This window comes from Myotis daubentonii, chromosome 13 (genome assembly GCF_963259705.1).
Source record: "Myotis daubentonii chromosome 13, mMyoDau2.1, whole genome shotgun sequence".
Lineage (NCBI taxonomy): Eukaryota > Metazoa > Chordata > Mammalia > Chiroptera > Vespertilionidae > Myotis > Myotis daubentonii.
Window position 1 is genome coordinate 10,409,320 of NC_081852.1, and position 20,621 is coordinate 10,429,940.

Below are 20,621 nucleotides of genomic sequence, written 5' to 3' on the forward strand. Positions count from 1 at the left end.
CCTGCCTGTTCATGCCTTCTGCCCATTCTAAGGAGGGAACTAGGGGCCTGGTGAGCGCTGCCTCTGACCCCACAGCGTCTCTTTCCTGCCAGGGATTCCCAGGCAGACGTGGTGCAGTGAGGTGGGGTCCTCAGCACTTCGCTGCAAGCTGCGCCACCCTGCCCCTTAGGCCAGGACGCAGGGGGCTCCACCTGGGGCGCCTGGCTCCACCCAGGAGGCTGGCTTGGAGGGCAGCACGCGATGGGGTGTCTCCCCGCCTCCCAGCCCAGTAATGACCTGCACTTGCCCTGTGTTAGGACAGGTGAGCCCTCCTGGGCCAGACCTCCACGTGGCCTTGCCTCTAAGCCTGCTTCTCCCTGGAGGCGGCTTTCCTGCTCGGTTGGGCATCTCTGTGGCTGCACCTGTAGCCGTCTGCCTTCCGTCTTCCAGAAATGTGTCACCTCGGCCGCTGGTGCCCCCTGTCCCACAGCTTTTCCTCTGTGCTCTTCTCTCTCACAGAGGCGGGGAGGGTAAAAAGCAAATGCATGTGCCCAGTTCACCATCTCAACTAGAAGTCGGAGGATTTCTTCCTGTAAAAGTGCTCTTACAAATCCATAGGTTTTGCTTCCTTTCCTTAGGCCTAAAGTTGCCACAGCGCCTTCATTTCTCTTTCTCTTTCTCCCAAACCCACATCTGAGCAGTGAGCAAATCCTCTTTCTGCCTCAATAAAGTCCAGAATCCGCCCGATCTCGCTCCTGCAGTCCAGCCTACTCCCCAGGCACGTGGGGGTTTTTTTGCGGGAGCTTCTAACAGGTTTCCTGCTTCCAACTTCCCCTCTGGTCTGGTCTCCAGAAACCAACCAGAGTGGTTTGATCAGATGGTGTCATTCTCCACTCAGATCCTCCAGTGGAAAGCGAAGGGAGTGTGTGGGTATATGAAAGGGGAGGGAACGCTGCAGTCACATGCGGACTCCGGGGCTGCAAGAGGAGCCTGTGCAGGGTGAATAGTGTCCCCCAAATGCATGTCCATCTGGAGCCTGCGATGTAACCTGATTGGGAAAGAGGAGTTTGCAGAGACCATATGGATTAGGGTTGGCTTTAAGTCCAGTGACTGGTGTCCTTATCAAGAGAAGCAGACAGTAGAAACACGAAGGCAGAGACTGACACGATGCATCTATAAGCCAAGGAAAGCCCAGTATTGCTGGCAACCACCAAAAGTGAGGGAGAGGCAAGGAAGGACTCTTCCTAGAACCTCAGAGGGAACATGGCCCTGCTGGCACCTTGATTTCAGACGTCTAGCTCCCCAGACCGTGAGAGAATACACTTTCGTTGTTTTAGGCCTCTCTGCTGTGGTAAGGTGTACTGTAACCCTAGGAAATGAATGCAAGCCCTTATCCTGGCCTACACGGCCCAGCAGGGTTTGCTCTCACCTCTTACCACCCTCACTCCACCCCAGCAACATTGGTCTTGGACAGGCCTCTTCTCTGCAAGCCACATATGATTCTGCCCCAGGGCCTTTGTACTTGAGGTTCCCTGGATCTCCATGGAAACTTCATCCAGGTGTTGGCTGGGAAGTCATCCTACACAGAGGCCTTCCCTGACGGCCTATGTAACCAGCAAAGCCCCTTTAGTTCTCTTCACAGCATTTACTGCCAGCTGGTGCCTGGTTCCTTGTTTAGTATTTGTGTCTTCCCTCCACCACGTAAGCCTCACGAGAGCCAGGACTTGTCTATTGTATTCATGGCTATCGCTAGTGCCCAGAGTGGTGCAAGGCATGTACCCAGCATGTAGTCAGCGAATGAGTAAGAAGAACATCCACAGCCAGTTGAATATAGGGGCAGATTCCAAACGGGCAATTCAAGGAAAAAAATGCCTCTTTTTTCCTCCACCTCAGTCTTGCTCATAATTAAAGAAATACAAATTAAGTCTGCAATGAGATCATTATCACTTTATTGTGAATGTGAGGGGAATTGGGGTGCTGGCCTAGGAATGTAACTTGGACCATCTCTTTATGCTTTTAAAAATTGAAATATATAATTTACATAATAAAATTCACCCATTTAAAGTGAATAATTCAGGGTTTTTTAGTATATTCACAGAGTTATAGAACCATCACCATTACTTAATTGCAGTACATTTTAACTACCCCCAAAAGAAACCCCACACCCATTAGCAGTCAGTTGTCCTTCCGCACCAGCTAGCCCGGGGTGACCACTATCAGGTCTATGACTCTGTGGATTTGCCTATTCTGGACATTTCATGTGTCTGGTATCTTCTGCTCAGAATGAAATTCTCAAGCTTCAGACATGAAACATGAACATCATTCCCTTTTTATTGCCATGTAATCTTTCACTCTATGGATGTATTACAGGTTTATCTATTTATTAGATGATGGACGCTGGGTCGTTTCCACTTTGTGGCTAATGCGAATAATCCTACTATGAACATTTGCTTACAAGTTTTTATGTGGGCATGAGCTTTCAAATATCTTGGCTATAGATCTAGGACTGTAATTGCTGGTAGTTCTTTGGCAACAATATGTTTACAATATCAAGGAACTGCCAGACTGTTTTCCAAAGCAACTACACAATTTTACATTGTCACCAGCATCATGCTAGAGTTCCAATTCCTCAACAGCTTCATTAATAGTTGTTATTATTCACCTTTTTTATTATAGTCATCATAGTAGGTGTAAAGTGGTATTTCATGAGGATTTGATTTGCATTTCCCTAATAACTAATGGTGTTGAGCAACTTTTATTTTTAAATAAATTTTTATTGTTCAGATTATTACAGTTGTTCCCATTTCCCCCCCCCCCCATAGCTCCCCTCCACCCAGTTCCCACCCCACCCTCTGCCTTTACCCCCCCGCCCCCCGGCTGTCCTCATCCATAGGTGTATGCTTTTTGTTGCTGGGTCATACACATGGAAAATGTAGCTATTTCCATCCGCGACATGTCCCTGTGTTCTACACAGGGACCGTCTCAGCCTCACTGGGACCGTCTCAGCCTCACAGGGGCCGTCTCAGCCTCACAGGGGCCATCTCAGCCTCACAGGGACCATCTCAGCCTCACAGGGGGCGCCGCATCCCACGTTGGGGGTGAAGGTGCGAGACAGAAGCTCCTCTCACTGTCTCTCTTGCTGCTCCCTTGTGTATTGCCGATGTTGGAAGTTTCTGAGAGCAGTCTGCAGGTGCTGGACATAATACTTTAACTGGTCAACACGAAGTTTGGTATTCTGTCTTTTGTTGGGCGGCTCCTTGATGGACAAAATCTCCAGGCATTCTTGCTGGCTGAATATCTGGTATGCTTGCTTGGATTTTGTTTTCTACTAAGTGCACAGACTGCTTGTCTGCTGTCTCCCGGCATCCCATGTGAGACTGGATCTGGTGACCTGTTTGTGCGTTTGCTGGTACAGCGGTTCCAAGTTGCCAGCACAGCCGGGTCCGGTTCCAGCTTCCTCTGAACCTGATTCTTCTTCTTGAGTGTGTCCCTTATGGGTGCGAGGAGTTGAAATCTGTAGTTTGTTGGGTTAAACTGCAAAAGCCCAGATGGTTCCTTTTGTGCCACTGGCACAGCTTGGGTGGTAATGTAAATTGAGTTGGGTGGGGTCTCAGGGAATCACCAGGGCGGAGCAAACAGCAATGGCCTCTCTGCAACTCTGCGTCTCCGCGTCCCTGAGTGCTGGTGAGCAGCTCCGTGAGAAAGCCGTTCTCGCTTTCCGACCCGCTGCAAGGCTGTCCCGCCTCTCCCTGTAGGGGTCTGGGACCTCAGAATCCCGCCCCAAACAAGCTCAGTGGATTCAAGAGTTTGTAACCCCTTCCGATCGAAAAAAACCGCTTCTTGAGTGTGTCCCTTATGGATGTGAGGAGTTGAAATCTGCAGTTTGTTGGGTTATGCTGTAAAAGCGCCAGTGGTTCCTTTTGTGCCTCTGGCACAGCTTGGGCGGGGATGTAAATTGAGTAGGGCGGGGTCTCAGGGAGTCACCAGGGCGGAGCAAACAACAATGGTGTCTCCGCGACTCCTTGCATCTCCAACCCTTTCGATTGAAAAAAACCGCACATCCAGTTGCAGCCCGCCTGGCGCGTGACTCCGTACCTCTGTTCTTGGCACCTCTGCATATTCTACTCAGTCTCAATGCTCTTCTTTCTTTCCTTCCAGTTGTAGAACTTCCACTGGGCCAGCTTTCCCATGGTTCTGAATGATAGCTGTTTTGTCTTATAGTTGGTATTTTCAATGTTGTTGTGGGAAGCAGCATGCACAGTCCTGTACCTTACGCCGCCATCTTGGTTCTCCATTGCAACTTTTTATGTTCTTATTTGTCATTTGCATGTTTATTTAGAGAAATGTCTATTCTGATTCTTTGCACAATTTTAATTTGCCTTTTATTGTTGAACTAGAGGCCTGGTGCACAAAAATTTGTGCACTCAGGGGGAAGGGGGCGTCCCTCAGCCTGGCCTGTGCCCTCTCGCAGTCTGGGACCCCTCAGGAAATAATGACCTGCTGGCTTAGGCCTGCTCCCGGGTGGCAGAGGGCAGGCCCAATCCCTAGGTGCAGCCCCCGGTCAGGCTCAGAGCAGGGCCGATTGGGGAGTTGGGGCGCCGCCCTGTCATGCACAGAGCAGGGCGGATTGGGAGGTTGCGATGCCACCCCCAGTCACGCTCAGGGTAGGGCCGATTGGGGGGTTGGGGCACCGCCCCCTGTCACACTCAAGGCAGGGTCGATGGGGAGGTTGCGGCGCCACCCCCTGTCACGCACAGAGCAGGGCCAATCCGGGGGTTGGGGCGCTGCCCCCTGTCACGCACAGAGCAGGGCCCATCAGGGGGTTGAGGAGCTCCCCCCTGTCACTCACAGAGTAGGGCCGATAGGGGAGTTGGGGCACCGCCCCCTGTCACACACAGAGCAGGGCGGATCAGGGGGTTGGGGTGCCACCACTGTCACACTCAGGGCAGGGCCGATGGGGAGGTTATGGCTCTACCCTGTCACACACAGAGCAGGGCCCATGGGGGGCGGGGTTGGGGCGCCGCACCCTGTCACACACAGAGCCGCAGGGCAATCAGGGGGTTGGGGAGCTCCCCTGTATCAGGCACAGAGCAGGGCTGATCAGGAGGTTGGGGCACCTTCCCCTGTCACGAACAGGGCAGGGCTGATAGGGAGGTTGCGGCGCCACCCCCTGTCACGCACAGAGCAGGGCCAATCGGGGTTGGGGCGCTGCCCCCTGTCACTCACAGAGCAGGGCCCATCAGGGGGTTGAGGAGCTCCCCCCTGTCACTCACAGAGCAGGGCCGATAGGGGAATTGGGGCACCGCCCCCTGTCACACACAGAGCAGGACGGTTCAGGGGGTTGGGATGCCATACCCTGTCATACTCAGGGCAGGGCCAATGGGGAGGTTATGGCTCTACCCCATCACACACAGAGCAGGGCCCATGGGGGGAGTGGGGGGGCGCCGCACCCTGTCACACACAGAGCAGGGCCGATCAGGGGGTTGGGGAGCTCCCCCCTATCAGGCACAGAGCAGGGCTGATCAGGGGGTTGGGGCGCCTTCCCCTGTCACGAACAGAGCAGGGCCGATAGGGAGGTTGTGGCCCCACCCCCTGTCACACACAGAGCCGCAGGGCGATCAGGGGGTTTGGGTGCTGCCCCCTGTCACGCTGATCCTGGTGCCGGGAGGCCTCTTGGCTCCGCTGATCCCAGTGCTGGGAGGCATATTACCCTTTTACTATATAGGATAGAGGCCTGGTGCATGGGTGGGGCCGGCTGGTTTGCCCTGAAGGGTGTCCTGGATCAGGGTGGGGGTCCCCACTGGGGTGCCTGGCCAGCCTGGGTGAGGGGATGATGGCTGTTTGCAGCTGGTCACACACCCCTCAGGGTGGGGGTCCCCACTGGGGTGCCTGGCCAGTCTGGGTGAGGGGCTGAGGGCTGTTTTCAGGCTGGTGGGTGACGGAAACTACCAACCGCTCCTTTTTTTCTTTTTTCTTTTTAAATTCTGGACCAGCTTTAGCTCTGAGGCTCCAGCTCTTAGGCCTCCGCTGCTGACAGTAGGTAATCGAAACAATGTATAACTCCAGCTCTGACTCCAGCTCTGAGATCCCAGCTCGCTGAAAGCTGGTTTCTGGGGTTTTTTTTTAGCTTCTATATTTGTTAAAATGTTTCTAACTGCAGGCTCAGAGGCCTGCAAGGCAGGCGGGGAACGTTGGTTTCCTCCGTCACTGAAGCAAGCAAGCCTCATGTTAGTTTCAAGCTGCCTGGCTGCCGGCTTCCATCTTGGCTGACAGTTAATCTGCATATCTCCCTGATTAGCCAATGGGAATGGTAGCGGTCGTACGCCAATTACCATGTTTCTCTTTTATTAGATTAGAGATTGTAAGAGTTCTATATATATTCTGGATATTACATCCTTATCATATATATGGTATACAAATATTTTCTCCCATTTTGGAGGTTGCCTTTCAATATCTTTATAGTGTCTTCTGAAGCACAAAAGTTTTAAATTGTGATGTCCGGTTCATCTCTTTTCTATTTGGTTGCTTATTTAAGAAACCATTGCCTAATTCAAGGTCACAAAGATACACACCTGTGTCTTCTAAGAGTTTATGGTTTTTGCTTGGTCTTAGATCCATTTGGAATTAATTTTTGTACGTGGTGTGAGGTAGGGTTTCAACTTCATTCTTTTGCATATGGCTATCCACTAGTATCATTTGTTGAAAAGATTATGCTTTCTCTCATGAATTACCTTGCCACCCTTGTTGAAAATCAATTTTTATAGATAAACGGGCTTGTTTCTGGACTCTCAATCCTATTCCTGTGGTCGATATGTCCATCCTTGTACCACTACCATACAGATTTTATTACTGTAGCTTTGTAGCAAGTTTTGAAATGGAGAAAGTGTGTCCTCCAACTTAAAAAAAAAATACACACACACACACACACACACACACACAGTATATATACTAGGGGCCGGGTACATGAATTTGTGCACCTGGCGGGTGGCAGGGGGCGGGGAGGGGGAGTCCCATGGCTTCGCACCTGTGGCTGCGCCGGTCCCCAGCCTCCCTCCAGCTATGGCTGGGCTGGTGGCTGGGGTCCTGATCCACCCCACAGCCTGCTCACTTTTGCGTGTGCCCCCTGTGGCCACTGCACATCATAGCACCTTAACTGACACTGGCTTGGATAAACATTGTGACAGCAACCGCACAATTGCATATTAGCCTTTTATATATATAGATTTTTATTGATTTCAGAGAGGAAGGGAGAGGGAGAGAGAGCTAGAAACATCAATGATGAGAGAGAATCATTGATTGGCTGCCACCTGCATGCTCCACACTGGGGATCGAGCCTGCAACCCTGGTATGTGCCCTTGACTGGAATCGAACCCAGGACCCTTCAGTCCACAGGCCGATGCTCTATCCATTGAGCTAAACCAGCTAAGGCCTCCAACATTTTTTTTAAAAGGATTGCTTTGGTTATTCTAGGTTAGGGGTCCTCAAACTTTTTAAACAGGGGGCGAGTTCATTGTCCCTCAGACCGTTGGAGGGCCAGACTATAGTTTAAAAAAAAACTATGAACAAATTCCTATGCACACTGCACATATCTTATTTTGAAGTAAAAAAACAAAACGGGAACAAATACAATATTTGTATTTGCATGTGGCCCGTGGGCCGTAGTTTGAGGACCCCTGTTCTAGGTCCTTTGTATTTCTATGTGAATTTTAACAACAACTTCTAAATTTCTGCAAAAAAAAAAAAAAAGCACCTAGAGTTTTGATAGGGATCACATTGAAACTGAAGATCAATTTGGGGAGTATTGCCATGTTAACAATATTGTCTTCCAATCTATGAACATGGGATGTCCTTATTTAAGACTAAATTAATCTCTTCCAACTTTGTTTTGTAGTTTTCAGTGTACAAGTCTTGCACTTCTTTTGTTAAATCTATTCCTAAGAATTTTAATTCTTTTTGATGCTATTGTGAATGGAATTGTTTTCTTAATTTTATTTTCAGATTATTCATCACCAGTATATAGGATTACAACTGACTTTTGTGTATTGACCTTGTGTTCTACAATCTTGCTGAACTTACTAGTTCTAAAAGTTTTTGTGTGTGTGTTGATTAGGATTTTCTATATACAAGATTATGTCATCTATAAATAGAGATTGTTTTTCTTCTTCCTTACGACGTGGATGACTTTTATATCTTATACATTGCCTAGTTGCCCCGATTAGAACTTCCAGTGCAATAGTGGATAGAAGTTGAGATCTTTTTAAATGCAGATGTTTACAGCTAGAAGTTTTCATCTAAGCACGGTTTTAGCTGGATTCCATAAGTTTTGGTATATTGTGCATTCATTTTCATTTATAGTTAGCACTTTAAAATTCCCCTTGTGATTTTCTTCTTTTTCCTGTGGTTATTTAGGAGTGTGTTGTGTAATTTTCACATACAGGGTAGAATAAAAGTAGGTTTACAGTTGTGAGTACAGAAAACACAGAGTTAGGCCCATTCCCGTATTTGTGAATTTCCAAGATTTCTTTCTGTCATTGACTTCAGCTATTCCATTGTGGTCAAAAGACATACTTTGTATGGTTTCAGCTATTTTAAATTTATTAAGACTTGCTTTATGACAGCACATAGTTTATCTTGGATTATGTTTCATGTGCACTCGAGGAGAAAATATGTTCTGTTGTTGTTAAGTGTCCTATACATGTCTGTTAGGTATAGCTGGTTTATAGTATTGATCAAGTCTTCTATATCCTTACTGGTATAGTTGTTTTATCCATTATTGAAAGTGGGGTGTTGAAGTCTCCAACTATTTTTGTTGAATTGTCTATTTTATCCACAATTCTATCAGATTTTGCTTCTTAAATTTTGGGGCTCTGTTATTAGGTTACAGCTTCTTGACCGATTGACCCTTTTATCATTAAAAAATGTCCTTTGGCTCTAGTAATAATTTTTTCTTAGAGTATGTTTTATCTGATAAAGTTTATTTTGTTGATACTAAATTCTGTTTTGTTTGATAGAGCCATTTTAGCTGTCTTTTGGTTACTGTTTACATGGAATATCTTCCATTCCTTCACTTTCAACCTATTTGACTTTGAATCTAAAGTATGTCCCTTGTAGAAAGCGTATAGATAGATGATGTTTTTAAATCTATTTGCCAACCTCTGACTTTAATTGAAGTGTTTCATCCATTTGCATTTTATGTAAATTACTGATAAGATAGGGTTTACTATTTGTTTTTCATATGTTATGTCATTTTTGTTCTTCTATTCCTTCATTATTGCCTTCTTTTATGTTGAGTAGATATTTTTAGTTCCATTTAAACTCCCTTGCCTTTATTTTATTATATTTTTGAGTTATTTTCTTAGTTGTTGCTTGGCAGATTAATTTATAACAATGTAGTTCAGATTAATACCAACTTAATTTCAGTAGCACACACAAACTTTGTTCCTCTTCAGTTCTAATACCTCCTCTCTCCTTTGTGCTCTTATTGTCATAAAATTTACATCTTTATACATTGTGTACTCATCGGCACGTATTTATTTATTTATTTATTTATTTATTTATTTATTATTATTTTAAATAATTCTTTATTGTTGAAAGTATTACATATGTCCCCTCTTTTCCCCCATTGATCCCCTCCAGTACTCCCGCCCCCCCTCCCCGCCCCAGGCCTTCGGCACCCTATTGCCTGTGTCCATGGGTTATGCATATATGCATGCAAGGTCTTTGGTTGCTTACTTCTCATCCACCCACCCTCCCCCACCTTCCCTCTGAGATTCCGCACTAAGTTCCATGCTTCCATGTCTCTGGATCCACTTCGTTTATATTGTTTCCACTAGTTTCCACATCTGAGTGAGATCATGTGATACTTGTCTTTCTCTGTCAGGTTTATTTCACTTAGTATGATACTCCCCAGGTCCCTCCATGCTGTCTCAAAGGGTAAGAGATTCTTCTTTTTTACTACTGCATAGTATTCCATGGTGTAAATGTACCACAGCTTTTTTATCCACTCATCTACTGATGGACACTTGGGCTGTTTCCAGATCTTAGCTATTGTAAATTGTGCTGTTATAAACATATGTGTGTATATATTCTTTCTGATTGGTGCTTTGGGTTTCTTAAGATATTATCACATTTTCTCTATCCATTCATCTCTTGATGGACATTTAAGTTGTTTCCATCTCTTGGCTATTGTAAATAATGCTGCAGTGAACATGGGATGCAGATATCTCTTCAATATAGTGATTTTTTTCTTTTGGATATATACTCAGAATTGGGGTTGCTGGATCTATTTTTAATTTCTTGAGAAAACTCCATACTGTTTTCCATAGTGTCTGTACCAATCACAGTCTCAGGAAACATGCACAAGGGTTCCTTTTTCTCCACATCATCAATTCTCAACCACATTTGATAGCTCTTGTCTTTTTGAGGATAGCCATCTTTTTTTGTTTGTTTGTTTGTTTTTTGTTTTTTAGGTCTGTTCTTTTTTTTTTTTAATTTATTGCTTAAAGTATTACAAAGGGTATTACATATGTGTCCATTTTTTCCCCCCGCCCTAGACAGTCCCCTAGCCTCCCCTATCCCCCAGTGTCTTATGTCCATTGGTTATGCTTATATGCATGCATACAAGTCCTTCGGTTGATCTCTTACCCCCCTACCTCCTGCCCCCCAGCCCTCCCCGGCCTTCCCACTACAGTTTGACAATCTGTTTGAGGCAGCTCTGCCTCTGTATCTATTATTGTTCAAAAGTTTATAATGGTCTCTATTATCCATGAATGAGTGAGATCATGTGGTATTTTTCCTTCATTGACTGGCTTATTTCACTTAGCATAATGCTCTCCAGTTCCATCCATGCCGTTGCAAATGGTAAGAGTTCCTTCCTTTTTAGAGCAGCATAGTATCCCATCGTGTAGATGTACCACAGTTTTCTAATCCATTCATCTACAGATGGGCACTTAGGCTGTTTCCAGATCTTAGCTATGGTGAATTGTGCTGCTATGAACATAGGGGTGCATATATCCTTTCTGATTGGTGTTTCTGGTTTCCTGGGATATATTCCTAGAAGTGGGATCACAGGGTCAAATGGGAGTTCCATTTTCAGTTTTTTGAGGAAACTCCACACTGTCTTCCATAGTGGCTGCACCAGTCTGCATTCCCACCAGCAGTGCACAAGTGTTCCTTTTTCTCCACATCCTCTCCAGCACTTGTCATTTGTTGATTTGTTGATGATAGCCAGTCTGACAGGTGTGAGATGGTACCTCATTGTTGTTTTGATTTGCATCTCTCGGATGAGGATAGCCATCTTAACAGGTTTGAGGTAGCATTTCATTGTGGTTTTGATTTGCATTTCCATAATGATTAGAGATGTTAAGCTCCTTTTCATGTATCTGATAGCCATTTGAATATCTTCTTTGGAAAAAAATGTCTGTTTAGGTCCTTTGCCCATTTTTATGTTGGATTATTTGGGGTTTTGCTGTTGAGTTATATGAGTTCCTTATATGGTTTGGAACCCCATCAAATGTGTGCTTTGCAAATATTTTCACTCATTCCATAAGTTGCCTTACTTAATTTCTTTGAATATATTTAAAGTAGCTGATTTAAAGTTTTTGTTTAATAAGTGAAATGTACTTCCTAGGGGCAGTTCTGATTGCTTTTTTGCTTGTGGGTCATATCTTGTTTTTTTTTTAATGCCTTTTAATTTTTTTTGTTGTTGTTAAAGCTGGACATTTAAAATAATTTAGTGTGGCAACTCTGGAGTCAGATTCTCCCTCCTCTTCAGGGTTTGTTGTCATGGATGTTTTTTGAAGTCATTGTTGTTTGTTTAGTGACTTTTCTGAATTAGTTCTGCAAAGTCTGTATTTGGTGGTGTGTAGCCACTGTAGTTTCTGCTTCATTATGTTAGCTGTCATTTAACTAAGACAACTTAGAGGTTTCCTTAAATGCCTGGAACCAGAAAGTCTGCCGGTCTCTGCCCAGAGCACTGTGTGCCTGGTGGGGCACCCCTCACTCTCAGCTGGTAGATGAGGACTCTGCCTTAGCCTTCATTTCCCGTTTGCACAGAGCCTCGAAGTCGGCCAGAGTGAGGGCTGAGGATCTCTCAGGGCTTATGTGAGCACGTGCACAAGCCTGGGCATGCAATGAACGTGGCCTTCTGGATTTCAGGAACACACTGCAACCTTTTAAAGTGCCTGTGGACATCTCATTCCTAAGCCTTGTCTTTTAAGCCTTTTAATTATTGTTTGCTCCAACTGTTATCTACTGCCACAGGCAGCTGCGAAGTTACGTACCTGCAATTGTTCCGACAGTCAGTCCTGGAGAACAGGCCTTTTGTACCAGTGAGCTCTGAATCAGGTCAAACACAGAGATTCATGCCAACAGGATCTTCCAGGAAACTAGCGGAAATAATGACAATTTTCTGGGAATGAGACCTTGGAAGCGTTTCAGTCCTGTTCGGCTCCCCACAGTGGCTTCCAGGCTTTTCATGACTCGTGTGGGGGTCTTCGAGGCACTGGGAGCTAATGAGTTGGGGGAGGGACTAGGGCAAGTTAACGCACCACAAAGCTTATGATTCTTACTGAGGTTCAGCTACTTTCTGTGTCAATAAATACTCCCTCATCTATCCGAGCCCTTGATTAATTTCTGAAGTTCTAAAAAAAGGAGTTGATTCTGATCAGATTTGCTAGTTTTCTTGCTGCTTTTATGGGACAAGAGAGAGTTTTCGGAGATGATTACTCTGACCTCTCCCTGACATGGGGCCATGCTCTTTTGAGAGCATGTCTGTGATATCTCTCTAAACTGAAAATGCACATAATCTTTGATCCAACAAGTTCAATTTCAGGAGTTTATTCTTCAAATATGGTCACACATTTGGCTAAAGACCTCTGGTCAAGAATGCTGGTGGAGGAATATTGTGGTCACTGTATCATGGCTGAGTGCCTGTTGCCAGGGGACTGACAGTGCATGGGGCAGCCCCGCCACCCAGCAGAATGCCCTGCAGCTGGTACAGATGTGAGGGGTTGCCCAGAGAAAAGAGCATATTGAAAACAGTGTGTGGAGCATGAGCCCTTCAGTTCAGAAGACGAACCCTGTATCGCATGTAAATAATTTCATGAACACAGAGACACTTTGGAAGGTTGCACACAAGAAACTGTTAGTAGTGGAAGTCTCAGGGGGTGGGGGTGGGGAGGGCTGGAGCCTGGGGTGGGAGGGGGCGTACTTTTCTCTGTTTGATCTTTTGTATGGTGGAGTATTTTCTCATGAGCATGGTAGTGCATTTTCAGTTTTAGAATGGGTAAAATGAACAAGCAAACTAGGCAAGTAAGTGTGTGGGCTCATGGGTGAGCCCTGCGCAGGTAGGTCTGGTCGCCTTCTCTTCCTGGGTTCTAGGTAGAAGAATGAAGAGCACTCCTCTACCGGCTGTGCCCACACCCAGGGGTCCCCGGGACAGAGGTGGCAGGGCACATGCTCTTGTCTCACTGGTGTGACTTCACCTGGTATTCTCAGGACAGGCCTGGCCAGCCGTGGCCACAGTCGCCCCTCAGTGATGGCCAGGAACTGGGGCACTTGCCAGGGGGCCGCAGCTGCCTGGTGAGGGGAGAGGGTGTGGCAGCTTCCTTCCGAGCCTAGGGTTCTGGGAACGACCTTCCTGGGACGTTTGTGCTGTTCTAGGAACAGGCTGGTGCACAGAGCCACATGGGCTCCTGCACACACGACTCGCCTCGTGTCCAGGGGCATCGAGTCCCCTTCCACCAACCTGGTGGAACTGCCTTCCAGGGAGCCTCCTCCAACCCCCACTCCGTGCCGTAGCCTTTCTCATCACCATTTTCTCTCTCTGGCTCAAGACAGGCTCTGTCTGCACAGATCTCAGGGGCAGGCAGGTGCACGGGAAGGGGGCACGGCTCCCGAGGCCAGTCTCCTGCTCACACCCGTCAGCCGACCAGCCTCCCTCTGACACTCCCCAGTGCCTCTCCCAGCTCAGAGGTCCACGTGGCTGTCAGGGTCTCCCTGTCCATCACAGTGAGGACAGAGAGGGCTAGGAGGTGCTCATGGGATCCCGAGGCCCTCGGGTGCCTTTTCAGGTTGCAGGACCTTTGCAGGACTGCGTGCAGGTATGGAGCTGGGACAGTGGACGAGGAAGTCCGGGGAGGGACCGGCTCTCCCCAAACCCAGGATAACGTATAAGCAAACCGTCAAACGCATAATGCGACTCTCCCGGAGAGTGGAGGCCAGCGAAGTAAATAGGGAAGCTCAAGCACAGGGCCTGTCCTGCTGGGGTAAAGCCTGTCCCTGAAAGAGGCTCAGAGGCACCTGCCCGGACCCTGGCACCTCTGCTCTTGGCTCCTGCCTCCCACAGGCCCGGGCCCTGCGGGTCGAGCTCATGCCCAGGGTGTGCAGGGGCGGGTCTCAGTGCGCCTTGGCCCAAGCAGTCCAGGGCATGTGTGTCCAGAGAGATGTCTTGGTGGCTGGGGCTGTGTAGGTGAAGGGGTCACTGGGGGCGCCTGCAGGGTGATGCCCAGCAGGAGGAGAGCCCCGGCCAGGCCAGCCCTGACCGCCTCCTCCTAGTCCAGGCAGGTTTGACCTCCTTCACTCCCAACCGCACCCACGCCAGCTGGTCCCGAGCATCCCCTCCCCCTCCCCCTGGACACACGAACACACTCACCAGGGATCGCAAATGTGTGTTCTCCGGCTGGGTCTCCTCTGAGAACTGTGGGCAGCAGCAGGCGACCTTGTGGGAAGAGGGGAGGGTGGCCACTGACCCGGGCGTCCCTACATGGTTGCAGGTCCCGGGAGTCTTCCCTGATCCTGGAGCAGACAAAGGCGAGCCTGACCTAGACATGTTGGCGATGGGCACAGCACTTGACAGGTGTCTGGCTGCCTCCAGCCTCTGGGCCTTCGCCACAGAGCAGGAGGGACGTGGGCCCAGAGTCCCTGGGACTGAAATTCAGGATGGCCCCTGCCTTCTTCCTGGCTGACCAGAGGGCAGTGACCTCAGTCTCCACCTGGCCGAGCCCCTGCCCCGGCAGGGAAATGAGGACAGAGAGGGCACCGGAGGCATCGTGTCCTCTCCTTGCAGGGCCCGACGAGCCATCCTAATGGGGGAGGGGGGCGCGAGAACAGTGGATACGAGGACGGGGTCCTGTGCACCCCTAGCAGGCAGGACAGAGGGGTCTGCCTGGGACCCACGAGTACTGACTCTTTGGAGCCAGAGGCAGGGATGCAGAGACATGGGAGACCCGGCCACCCACCCAGTGTGGACCCCGGGCATGTTCTGCCCAGACTGGGGTCCCATGGCCCTAATTCCTGAGGCGGAGGAGATGGGGAGCAGCAACAACGGCACAGCTGAGTCCCCACACAAGGGGACCGACCACAGACCCTGTAGAGCGTGTGCTGTTCTCTGGGGGGCTTCAGCTCCAAGAGGAGAGTGGTGTGAGGGGGCGGCCCCCAAGCAGCTCAGCTCCCCCTGCCAGGCTAATTGACCTCCTGGTCCACCTCTCTGCCCAGTAGCCTCAGGGCTGTATTCTGTATTATCCGAGGTGGCCAGCCGCAGGGCCCTTAAGAAATTACCAGTCCAGATGGGGAAACTGAGGCACACAGAGGGGCAGGGCTTGCCCAGAGATCCACAACAAGCCTCATGCCCCCAGTCCAGCGGGGGCCAGTCCCCTGCCTGAACTCAGATCCCAGTGCCATGCAGCAGCCTGTGTCGCTGGCTGGTCCTGCACCTTGCTCGTGTGCCAGGAGGAATGAGCCATGGATTCTGGCATCTGTTCATTTTCCATGAAGAAGGACTTTTGGAATATTGAGATAACCAAAATCCACAGAAGCCACGCTTGCATTTCATACTGCAGGCGTTTGGACTCTGCCCAAGAACACGCCAGCAGCCCAGAGGCCTGCCCCTCTGGGTGCAGGGGAGGGTCCAGGGACAGGCAAGCCCTAGGTTGGGGTCCAGAGGAGAGAGACAGTCACCATGAGGGTCTTGTAACTGGACAATCAATGGGCCGCACTGCCTGTCACTACCTGAGTCAATTAGGCAGAGACAGGGTTGAATCATATGAGCGTTTATTCCAATCCTGCCAGCAGGTCATCCACAAACGTCTGCTCTGCACCCCCACAAGCCGCTGCTTATATTGGGTCGGAGGACAAAGATTACCCGGGGAAGTAGCCAAAGGGAAGGCCAAGTGGGCAGTTAACAGGTCAGCAGAGGTCTGGGTCTTCAACGGGCTGTAGATTCTGGCTTCTGGCTCTGGTTTCTGCAACAAAGTTGTTAATCTTTCCATGATAACAGGCCGCTCCCTGATGGGGAGGGGGCTGCATCTCCAGGTGAGCTCTCCGGTCCCAAGTGCGGCTGCCAGCCAGGTGAGAATGTGCCTTCTTTAATCAGAATAAAACAATGGTTAACAGAGCATGATTCATATTTCTTACAGTTCTAACTGGTTCCCCAACATTCTGTTTCTGCCTCATCAGTCTTGGGGCATCTTCTGGGAATGGTGTCTTTCCCTTGATTTCAAGAGTAAAAGGGAATACATATTCCCAAGATTTACATCCCCAACCCCATCTGCAGCTGTGGATTTTGAGAGATTGGGAAGTGAGGGTTCCTAACTCCTATTCACAACCTAACTAAACGGCCTCAGCCTTGTTTCCCTCTTTGCAAGTGGAAATAAAGCTTTGATCTGCAAAGTCAGCTCTCTACTGCAGGGGTCTGCATGAGCCCCGGAGGAGGCCAGATGCTGGGCTGGGCTGGGCTGGCCTCAGCGGGCTGTGTGGGGAGGCTGCAGGGAGGCTGTTGGTGGAAGGCTCGACCTGGTCTGAAACAGTGAAGTGCTTCCAGCCAGTTGGGAAACAGCTCCTGCAGGTTTAGCCCCAGGAGGTTAAGGCTGCCAGCCCAGCTGCCCTGTGAGTGCTGAGGAGGTGTCAGAATCCTCAGGGCATTCTCAGCAGGTGAACACCTCTCAGGTAGCATGCATCCCGATCCCACCTCCAACTAGGCCCCCTGGAACTTCTGGACAATGCCAAGGACAGCCAGGAGCATCCAGGTGCCTTTCGCTGCAGCCGCCCGCATTGGTCTCTCTGTGCCTCACATGCACCAACCTCCTTCGAGCCGTGGGGCATGTGCCCTTGCTGGGCTCCCTGCCTGGCATGCCCTTCTGGTGCCTCCACAGGCTGGCAACCCCACATGGCAGTCTCTGCTCCAGGCTCTCTTCCAGGGAGGCCTCCTCCGACCCCCACACCCCGTGCCGTAGCCTTTCTCATCACCGTAGCCTTTCTCATCACCAGCCATAATTTTGTTCATTTGTTTACTTGCTGACCATCCTGCATCCTATGGCCCTAAGATAAACCCTGAGAGCAGAGCAGGGATTGTGTCTCTGAGAACTTAACACATAGTAAGGGCTCATCTGCCCTGGCCAGTGTGGCTCAGTTGGTTGGGCATCACCCTGTGCACTAAAGTTTGCTGGTTTGATTCCCATCAGGGCACATGCCCAGGTTGTGGGCTTGATCCCCGGTAGGGGGCATGCAGGAGGCAGCTGATTAATGTTTCACTATCACATTGACATTTCTCTCTTTCCTTCTTACTTTCTCTCTCTCTCAAAATCAATAAAAATGTGTTGTTTTTTTAAATGACTAGTCTAGTGGAATGCAAATTACCAGCCAATTGTTGAAGAACCCACAAATGAGGAATGCAGTTCCAGGGCCCTAGTGATTCCTTCCCCCACACCCTCACCTGGTCAGACATCACTAATCTAACACAGAACATTCGATTCAAGAAGCCTAGACAGGTGCTCTGATTCTCCCAGAGAGGCCCTGGGGGGAGCCACTAGCCCTCCCTGAGAGGTGGTGGGAGGAAGACTAGGGCGTAAGGTGCATGTTGTGCATGGGCTGGCCGTCCAAGGTGAGGCCTTGAGGCTGCTCCCAGGGTCAGGAAGACTTCCTGCAGGTGGGCCGTGCAGGCCCCGTCTGGGGGGGAGTCTGACCTTGGGGAGCTGCTGGCACCTGCCAGGGAGGCTGGTCTGGGCTTCAGCAGCCTCACTCCAGAACTGGCCCGACGAGGGGGTGCTGTGCAAAGGAAGTTCTGCTTTGAGAAATGAATTCATTTCTTCCTGAGCAGGAGCCGGATGTGGGCTCTCTGAGATGTGGGGCGGGGCGTGGAAAGGGCTGGAGCGAGGCCTCAGACAGCCCTGGTGGCACTCGCTGGCCCACCCCTCACACTCAGGTTTGGAACCCAAGCTCTGCCTGCAGCGTGGGGTGGGTGGTTAGTGCTCGCCCTCAGTGCCTGCTCCTGCGTGGTCCCTGGGGCACAGTACAAACTTGCACCCGTGCTGCTGGCAGCCCGGCCGCCCCTTGGCCTCCCCCATCCTGAAACCCAAGCCCCGGAGGTCCTAGTCTCGTAGGGTCTTTGTCTGACCCTGTCCACACCCCAGTGTTGGAACCTCTGTTCCAATCCCCAGCTACCTACTTCTGTTCTGCCAGGCCCATCGCTCTGCCCTTGGCCACCTCCCATCTTCCAGACCCCAAACCTTCCGGCCGCACCTTTGTGAAGGCGGGAGCAGTGCCTGCACCAGAGGCGCCTTTGCCTTGGTCTTTGGGGCATGAGGAGAGGGAGGCCAAGGCCCAGTGTCCCCAGATGCTCCTTCCCTGAGTCATCTGCTCTGAGGTGGCCCCGCAGACGTGGGAGGGGCGCAGACAGCTTTGCCGGCTGTGTCTGGCACATCAGTTCTTGTTTGTTTGTTTTCTCTCTCAACTATTTTTAAAACAATTGTTCCGAAGTGTAACAGACATACAGAGAAGTGCATGAGTCTTCAGTGTGTAGCTCAGCGATTTTCCGGGGGTGAACATGTGGGTAACGGGCATCCAGCCCCGCAGCCCCCCCTCAACCCTCCGCCAACCCTCTGACCTGGACGTGCACGGAGTCCCGATGGCTGTGCGTGTCTGTTTCTGGTGGCCCGCGTGATGGGTGGGCAGTCCTGCGGTGGTTGTCTCTGTCCATCCTCATTGCTGTCAGGGCCGCCTGGTGGCTCCGCCTGGAGCCGCGGTGAAGAGCACCGCTCAGTGCTCGGGATGAGGCTGCTTGGGAGTGAACAAGCGTTTCCGGTGGGTCTCCACCCGGGAAGGGAGTCTGGCCTGCATATGCTCGGCTTCCGCACGCACCGTGGGACCCTCTTCCCTGCGCTGTCCCAGGTCACACCCACCAGTGGCTGGGCCTTCCCATTGGGCCACACCCTTGTCAGCACTTGGCATGTTCTGTCTTTCCGTTGTAGCCACTCTGGTGGGTGTATGGCAGTGTCACACTGTGGTTTTGATTTCCCTTCCTGATAACCAGTGAACTTGAATATTTTTTCTTATGTTTGTCATCCTCTTGCATATCCTTTTTTTGTGTGACATATCTTCTTAAGTCTTATGCCCATTTTTAAACACTCAGGTGTTCTGACTTTTAATTTGTTTGAGTTTTTAATATTCTGGATATAAGGCCTGTACTAGATATACTTAGTATACCAAGTATTTCTACATCTGCACACACGCGCGCGCGCGCGCACACAGACACACACACACACACATTTATTCAACAGATAGGTGTCACGCCCCCGTGTGCAAACATGTCACAGTCACTGGGGCACAGCCCTGAACAAAACGAAGGCCCTGCCTCATGGAGCTCGGACTCTCCCTAGGGGAGCCTAACTAAGGCGATGGGTTCCTGTGTGAGCCCACAGCCCTCCCTGCAGGACCTGCTCCCTGTGCCCAGCCCCTCCCACAGCTTCGAGCAGGGGAATGCCCAGCAGGGGTAGCGCTGGCACTCCTGTCTCCCCGCCTCCTTGGGCACCAGGAAGGATGTAGATGTAGTCCAGGCACACACAGAAATGCTGAGCCCACCCCTGTGAGTGAAGGAGAGGGCCATCGTGTCTGCGAGGATGTCCTGGCAGAGACAGTGGGCAGGGGGTCCTCCTTCCTCTGGGGAAGCCTGTGGGGAAGCAGGTGAGTTCTGTGGGTGAGCACACCTGGGAGACACTCTGTGCTGTACAGGAAGGCACCTGGGGCTGCACGTCAGCTCAGCCACCTCCTCTGGCTGTGTAACAGAGAGGCAGAGGGGAAGGCTTTCTCGGGGTGCCGGTGGCAGCAGGGGTTTTAACTGCCCACATGGGCTCCCTAAGACAATACTATGGACACCTTAGGGACCAGATGTCCTGCAAGGCTGTGGGGCGGGGCTGAGGACGACGGGGCCAGGTGGCTGGAGGCGTCTCCAGGCCCAGGCCCAGGGCTCACCCGCTTTGGTGCTCTGTAGCCATCCGTGCAGGCCCAGGACCCAAATGCCCGACTGGCCTGAGGGTGCCACAGTCCCTGGCAGAGGCCACTGGAGCTTTGCCTGACGTGAGCAGCAGAGGCACAGGGGAGCAGTGTGGAAGGTTAGGGGCTGGTGTGCTAGCAGCCTGCAGCCCTGGCCATTTATTATTATTTAGTCCTCACCCAAGGATGTGTTTGTTTTTTAATTGATTTGAGAGAGAGAGGAAGGGAAAAAGAAAGCGAAAGCGAGAGATTGATGTGAGAGAGAAACATCGATCAGTTGCCTCCTATCTGTGCCCCAACTGAGGATCAAACCCACAACCTAGGGATGTGCCCTGACGGGGTGTCAAACCCACCATCTGTTTGGTGTACAGGATGAT

The 20,621-nt window shown here is 50.3% G+C and overlaps 1 protein-coding gene across 1 annotated transcript in view; it reads left to right on the forward strand.

The window, feature by feature from the left end:
- Window positions 1–20,621, forward strand: part of RASGEF1A (RasGEF domain family member 1A) — a 75,773-nt gene that overhangs the window by 25,542 nt on the left and 29,610 nt on the right. The window lies entirely within an intron of this gene.